We start from the raw sequence: 8,125 nt of genomic DNA on the forward strand, positions 1-8,125 counted from the left end.
AGTGGATTAACAACCTGCATAAAAAACAATACAAGTAAAACACTATATACACGCATATATAATTACGACATGGACATTATATCATAAAACGTAGAACCCATTACCAGGCTCTTGATACCAATTGTTGGGAACCACGGACTTAGGGTGTTACTACGTTTTACGATAAAGATTACGAAAAGAGGATTACCTTGTTAATGGTTGATTCCACGCTCTTCTATTGTATTCCCAAATTCCCTTGAGTGAAGTGTGGCCTCCGTTTTCTCAAGTTATCCTCTCTTCTTGCTCCTTGGTGGCTACAATATGTTTTCACACAATTCCAAGCAAGAAGAGAATAAGAATATATATAGGCTACAATAGGGACCATGGATAATTAGGTTGGGCCTTCTAATTACATCTTGAGCCTAGCCCAATATAATTAAATATTAATTCAATCCACTAAAGAATTAATATTTGCACTACCTTTCCTAATACCGTAATTTAATTAATTCGGTTCCAATATTATTTGCTTATTAAATTCCCTATGTTTAAAATATCATATGTCCATTAATTAAATAAATTACTGATAATTTATTTAATTAATATCTTTTATCCTTGATCATCCACTCAACCTTTATTTAATTATGCCAGAATAAATTCCACCTGCAGGGTTTCACATAATTAAATCTTTTGGAGCTTTCAAGGGGACATCATTAACCCGAATATTATCAGGACATGGATTCCTTCAATAAATAATATCCACCATGTATATAATTCCATCACCCAAAATATAATGATATAATTCAAAAGAATTATTTCATATATAAATCAAAGCATGTAAATAATATACACGTGTCAATTACTATTTCCGGATTAAGAACCTAAGCATTAATAATAACATAGAATCTTAGTTCTCCTTCTTAATCAGTATTAAGGGAACAATTCTAAATTTGATCCTGTTCAATATACACAAAGTATACTAGTATTATTTATTAGTCAATATAAACTAATCTAAATAATACTACAGCCATACCAGTGGATTGTCCAACACTACCTGTGCTGTGAACCTTATTATATTATATAACCGTATTTAACAATCTAATATTATGTATCCCATTTGATACTAGATTGTTCACAATATATAATATTAGACAACATGTAAACATTCAAATGATTCTCAAATAAACTGGCCAGAAATAAATGTACATACTTCAAATAAATATTTTCAGTATACACTAACATCTTTCGCTCATACTTGCCTGTTTTTAAATTTAACCTTCTAGTGAGGATTAACTGAAGCTGTTTAGCTGCGTAATTCAAGAAAGGCTAAGAAGGATGCAATTACGAAGATGGTTGGTCCACGGTTTGCGGACTAGTGTAAGTTATATTATGTAAAGTTGTTTGTTTATATAATAGTTATGTTATCTTATATTTGGGCCTAGTATAACTTCGAAATAGTATACTTCTTTTCGAAGTTATACTAGCGGGTTAAGTTTTAAGTTGAAATTGGTTGAAAATAATTTTAAAAGAAAGTGAAAGATTTATTTGTGGAATTTGGATATCTTGTTTCTAGAACTGTAACCTTAAAAGATCTTGGATTAGTTTGGGGTCATAGATGCTAAATATCTTCCGTTGGCATTTATTTATTGATTTAACAGGTTAATTTGGATTGAGGTTTTATAGTGACGACCAAATCCCTTGACCCCGGATTTGGGGGCATTATAGGTTGGTATCAAAGCTGAGGTTATAGTAAACTAGAAACGAGAGTGTTTAGGAGTGTATATAGTTATGTAAGGACGTTTGAGCTCATATCAAGTTCCAGTTGGACTATTGGATATAGTACAAATTAGTAAGTAATATAGGCATACTCGTTTGAGATTATTGTGCAGAGCTAGATAGAATTCCTGGAAGTTGCGAACGTCTATTGTGGAATCTTCCGAGGCTACTATGAGTAGACGTCGATGTAGATTATCAATAAATTAAAGATACGGAGAAGAAGACTTTGGAAACGAATGATGAGTCATTTGAAGAATCGATAAAGAAGATAAGTATGGAGACCTTGGCAATACCTTCTCTTTCTATAAATTATTTTGACATCCCTCAAAAAGAGGTATATGTTAGAGGATATATTCCCTAACCCTCATTTTTAAACATGTCTGTATTTTAAAGTTGCCTGAGCCTGTCATGAACCCAAATTTTCAGGTTTTGATAGCTCTGTCAAGTTGTGATAGTGAAGTTCCACATTTCCTTGTATGGTGGATAATTTATTGGTAATATGACACCACTGGGCCATTTTGTGCCAAAATCTTGTTTTCTGGATTTCATTTCCTCCAGAAATATCATCTTTGAAATCTTTTCATTTTTAATCCGAGAATTTCCTTAACAAGGCATTTATTATAAACCCTTTATTATTTATTTGATTTTGAGTTCTTGTCATATTCTTTTACTCTGACTGAGATGAACAACCTTATTTATAAGGGACGCCAGGACTCTCTGTCTGTGTGATAGAAGTTGGATGGGACGCCATCAGTGGTGTGTTGTGCATTACAAAAAGGCTAATTACTTTTACTTGTAAGTGTCTTAACTAAGACACGCAACATAAGTTCTTTTGATCATATTGATCTCTCGGTTATTCTCATATTCCAACAAATTTTACTCAAAAATCATCATATTTTGAGAATCACATTTGTGGAACCTGTGTTAGTTGTCAGATCGTTTTCTTTCCAGAACTTTATTATTTTATCATCATTAGAATATTTGAAGGTATGCCAACCAAGGATTATCCTAGTCAAGTCAAAGTAAGACACATTACATGCCTCTAGTTTAATCTATAATATTTGGTTAAAGGGTTTATATTACATTGTACATTATTCACGAAAGGTTTAATCGATCATCGATTTAATTATTATTACCTGGGTAGCAATGATGTATTACTAGATGCCGCTCATTGTTTACGATTTTAAATTAGATTTAAAATTCGTTGCCAACGTAATAATAACCTATAGGGTCACACACAAAGACTGCTTAAAGGATTATTTAATTTATATTGGATTTAAATTAAATTAAAGTAATTTAAATTATTTATAATATTAATTAAGTTTGACTTAATTAATTAGATAAATAATGATATTCGAATTTACTAATATTAACTATGAAATCTATTTGTTAAATAATTAAGTTAGACTTAAATATAATACAAATAGGAATTTTGAATTAATAATAACTCCTAATTAGTTAAGAGTTATAATTCATTTTTCTACTCTCTATATAATATCTCTTGTGTGGCTGATTTTTTTGGTGTGCAAAAGACTTTTACCAAAAACCCTAGCCACCAAGAGAGAAGATGGAGATAGTAAGAAGAAACGAGTTTGTGCTAGTACACATCCAATCCTTGAGTTCAAGTATTCGTGTGGATACCGATAGAGCGTAGATCGCGAGAGCGGGAAGCGTGGTGATTGAACAAGCTTTGGATCTCCATTAGACAACCAATTTGTAAAGTTTCTTAAGGTAAACAATCTGATCTACGAATTAAATATCGATTTTTTGCATGGATCCTGCGGTGGGTTTCGAAAATTTTGGTTTTTCACATTTTTAATTACTGTTTCCGTTTCGTTTATGTGCTTGAAACCCTTCAAAGAGGACCCGGAGGGAACCCACCCCCGAGGTCATCTCTGATGATGATGAGGAGAAGAAGAAGGACCTCAAAGATATGATCTATGAACTACAAAGGAAGATGGACGGATACTCTGGAATGGAAGTTGGGGAAACTCGGACACCTTTCAGCCACTCCTTGGAGGCTATTCCCCGGCAGAGGGACATGGAACACTATAACTTTGATTCTTTTGATGATTTGGGAGACCCAGAAGAACACTTGAATTATTTCGAGCAGATTGCATAAATACACTACTACAACAACTTGACAAAATCCAGGTTCTTCGCATCGACTCTTAAGGGAGGGGCATAGAGGTGGTTTAGCCAGATCCCCTCCCGCAGCATCCACAGCTGGAAGGAGTTCCGTGCATCCTTTCTCAGGAGGTTCTGAGCAAACAAGACACATGAGCTACACATGTCTCACCTGGAAATAATTCGGCAATATGACAGTGAGTCTCTCTCAACCTACATGTGACATTTCCAGGAAGCAATCAACAAAATCTCAAACTTGGACGAGCGCGACGCCCTCAGCATCTTCAGGAGGAACTTAGACCCGGAGCATAACGAAAGATACATAGTAGAACTGATCAACAAGGATCCCCAGAGTCTGGAGGCAGCTTACTCCATGGCTGCTAGATTTATCAAAGAAACTGATATGCTCCAAGCAATAAGGATGACCCGGAGTGGGGGATCTAGGATCAAGAACTCTGATGACCGACCGAAAGGGGGTTACCATCAGGACAAAAAGTTCAAGCAAAGCCAGCAAAATCAGGAGAGACAAACTACTTCTATATTCCAAAGACTTGGTCCTAGGACAGAGTCCAAGAGTGACCCGGGACCAGCCAAGCAATCCTAGGAGCCGAAGTAGGAGCCAGATTGGACTCCCCTAAACAGGACCCGGGAGGAAATTTTGAAGGAAATAAAATACAAGCAATTATATTACCCTCCAAATCCAATGCAGACTCCTCGGAGAGCAGACCTTATAACAGACAGTGCGACTATCACAAAACGCATGGCCACAACATAAAAAATTGTCTATCACTCAAGTACTTCATCGAGGAGTAAGTTAAGAAAGGGAACCTGAATAATTACTTGGCCCGGGACAACAACCAAAGAGGAGAAGGACCAAAGAAATGAAAGAATACAATTAATGTGGTCCTAGGAGGCTCCCATTCCCACCACGAAGATCGGACTCAGGTGAAGATGTACTCTCCATCCAGTCATTCTCGGAGATGGTAACATCTTTTAGAATTAAGGACTATGAAGGAGTCAATCTTAACCACAATGAAGTCTTAGTTGTAACTTTGGATATTTTTGACAATGAAGTAAGGAGAATGCTAATAGACAACGGCTTCTCGGTTAATATTCTCTTCAAGCATACTGTAGATCGAATACAGCTAGGGCGTGTGCGCTCGAATGACTGCCAGGAAGACCCACTCTATGGGTTCGGGAACAACTTAGTCCCGATCCAAGGGACCCTGTACTTACCTGTCCTTTTGGAACTGCTCCCAACCAAGTCACTCATGTCATCAAGTTCTATGTCATCAATACTCCTTCATCTTAAAATGGCATAATTGGGCGCCCGACTCTAATAAGGATGCAAGCAATAACTTCAATCTCCCATCTCAAAATCAAGTTCCTAACCTCGACTGGCATCGGCGAAGTAAAATGAGACTATGAAGTAGCTGAGAGATGCTATAGTCACGCTATAGTAATGGTGGAGGCCCATCAGGACAATAAGAGGAAGGCAACAGTTCTTCGCAAACAGCAAAGTGTCAAGAAGCACCGCCCTCGCTCAAGGGAAGAAACCGGAAAAGAAGTGCAAGTTATTGAATCCAACCCGGATCCAAAAGCAACCAAACCAAGTTTTGAAGAACTGGAAAGCAACCAAGTCATGTAGTTATCGAAGCAAGCCCGGTCCTAGAAAATTCCAATCCTACCATATAAGCAATCAAAAAAAGATAATCAGCACAGGCTTATTCTTACTTAAAGAAGAATGCTGACGTGTGGATCCATCAAATGGTCTCAACCCAGGACTAATCAAAATTAATCAGCGGTAGAAATAGAAGAAGTTCCTATTGATTAAAGCAGTCCTGCCAAGAGGGTAAAAATTGGGTCCAGACTCGCGGTAGCCTTTAGAGAAGAACGGGTATCCTTACTCTGGGAGTACAGAGATGTGTTTTCCTGGAGTCCAAGAGACATGCCCGGGTTGCACGAGTCTATAGCAATGTACAGCTTGGACGTTAACCCGAATAGAAAGCCGGTCAAGCAAAAAGAAGGAACTTTTCCCTAGAGAGGTAAAGGGAAATTGATGAAGAGGTAGAGAAGTTTCTCAAAGAAGGGATCATCCGAGAAATCAAATATTCGGAGTGGTGGAAAATATTATCATGGTGAAGAAGTCAAACGGAAAATGGAGGATGTGTGTGGACTACACCGACTTGAATGATGCATGCCCGAAGGACCCCTACCCATTGCTAAATATTGACCATCTGATTGATTCCACATCCGGACATATCATGCTAAGTTTCATGGACGCCTTCTCCGGATACAAACAGATCAAGATGAACCCTAAAGACAGACAACATTCATAACTTATAGAGCAGTCTACACTTATGTGATGTTGCCATTTGAACTGACAAACGCATGATCCACTTACCAAAGAGCAATGAACAAGATATTCAAGTCCCAGATCGGAAGAAACTTGGAGTCCTACATTGACGATATCACAAAATCAACAACAGTCCTAGGACACATCGAAGATCTGAAAGAATGTTTTGATAACCTAAGGAAGTATGAACTCAAGCTGAATCCAGAGAAATGTACCTTCGGATTGGAGCAGGCAAGTTCTTGGGGTTCATAATCAACAACCAAGAAATTGAAGCTAATCCTGAGAAAATAAAAGCAATCCAGGAGATGAAGGCTCCCAGGACCCAGAAAGATGTGCAGAAGCTAGCGGGGTCACTAGAAGCACTTAGAAGATTTGTTTCAAAGCTAGCATAAAGGTACTTACCCTTCTTTGATCTACTCAAAGGAGCGAACAACAAGAAAGAAGTTAACTGAACTCTGAAGTGCCAAAGACCATTTGAAGAAATCAAGGAATACCTCTCGCAGCCATTAGTTATAACTAAGGCCCAACCAGGAGAGCCTCTCTACCTATACTTGTCAGCCGGAACCTTAGCATTTGGGGCAGCCTTAATTCGGAAGAAAATGGAAGGCATCAACCAGTTTACTATGTGAGCCAAGTACTCAAGGATGCGGAGACCGGATACCCAAGTTTAGAAAAGTTTGCCTTCCCCTTGGTCACAACATCGAGAAAACTTAGACACTACTTTCAAAGAAGAGAAATCAGGGTAGTCACAAACCAATCATTGAGGAAAATAATTCACAAACCAGATGTCTCTAGAAGGCTTGTTAATTGGGTTGTTGAGTTAAGTCAGTTCAATCTAAGTTTCATTCCCAGGACTGCCATCAAATCTAAAGCACTTGCTGATTTTATAATTGAATGCAACTTTTTGGAGGAAGAACCAGAACCTATGAGCATAGACCCGGAGAGAAGTCAAGCTACAAACCCGGGAGCTTGGATCTTGAAAGTAGACGGATCATCAACAAGCGAAAGATCGGGAACCGGACTCATTATAAAGAGCCCTGATGAATTTGAGATACAAACAGCTATATCCTTCGGCTTCCTAATAATAAATAACCAGGCAGAGTATGAGGCATTGATTGCAGGACTAAAGCTTTCCAGGACTCTCAGAGTCCAGGACTTTAAACATCTACAACGACTCCCAGATAGTGGTCAAGAAAATAAACGGAGAGTATATAGCGAAAGACCCAATTCTGGTAAAGTATCAGGCCCTGGTTCAAAGCTACTTAGCATTAATCCCAAGACATCAAGTCTTGCAAATATGGCAAGAAGAAAATGAAGGGGCTGATACCTTGTCCAAGCTAGTCCGGAACTCATTAGATCTGGACTACTCAGTTTACTTTGAAGAATTGTAAAAACCGTTTATCAAAACTGTAGAAGTCCTCGAGATTGACACCAACCAGAACTGGATGACTCCTTTTATCAATTACTTGGAAAAGAGGGAGCTCCCAAAAGATAAAAGAAAGGCTCAAAGATTAAAAGCGAAAGCATCTAAGTTTTTTCTTAAAGAAGGACTACTATACCGCCGGACCTTCTCCTCCCCTATCCTGAAATGTGTCGGCCAGGAAGAAGCTAATTAATGTTTAATGAAAGTTCATGAAGGGATATATGGAGATCACATGTCTGCAAAAGCCCTGGTTCACAAGATCATAAGATAAGGCTACTACTGGCCAACTATTCACCAGGATGTAGTAGAATTGGTGAAAAAAATGCAAGGAATGCCAACTCTTTAGCAATGTGTCCCGGAAAAGCCCAGTCATACCCTCCTCAGTCCTTTCTCCAATCCCCTTTATTGTTTGGGGCATAGATATCATGAGACCATTCCCCCAGGCTAGAGGAGGTCTCAGATACTTG

Source organism: Apium graveolens, chromosome 5, assembly GCF_009905375.1.
Source record: "Apium graveolens cultivar Ventura chromosome 5, ASM990537v1, whole genome shotgun sequence".
NCBI lineage: Eukaryota > Viridiplantae > Streptophyta > Magnoliopsida > Apiales > Apiaceae > Apium > Apium graveolens.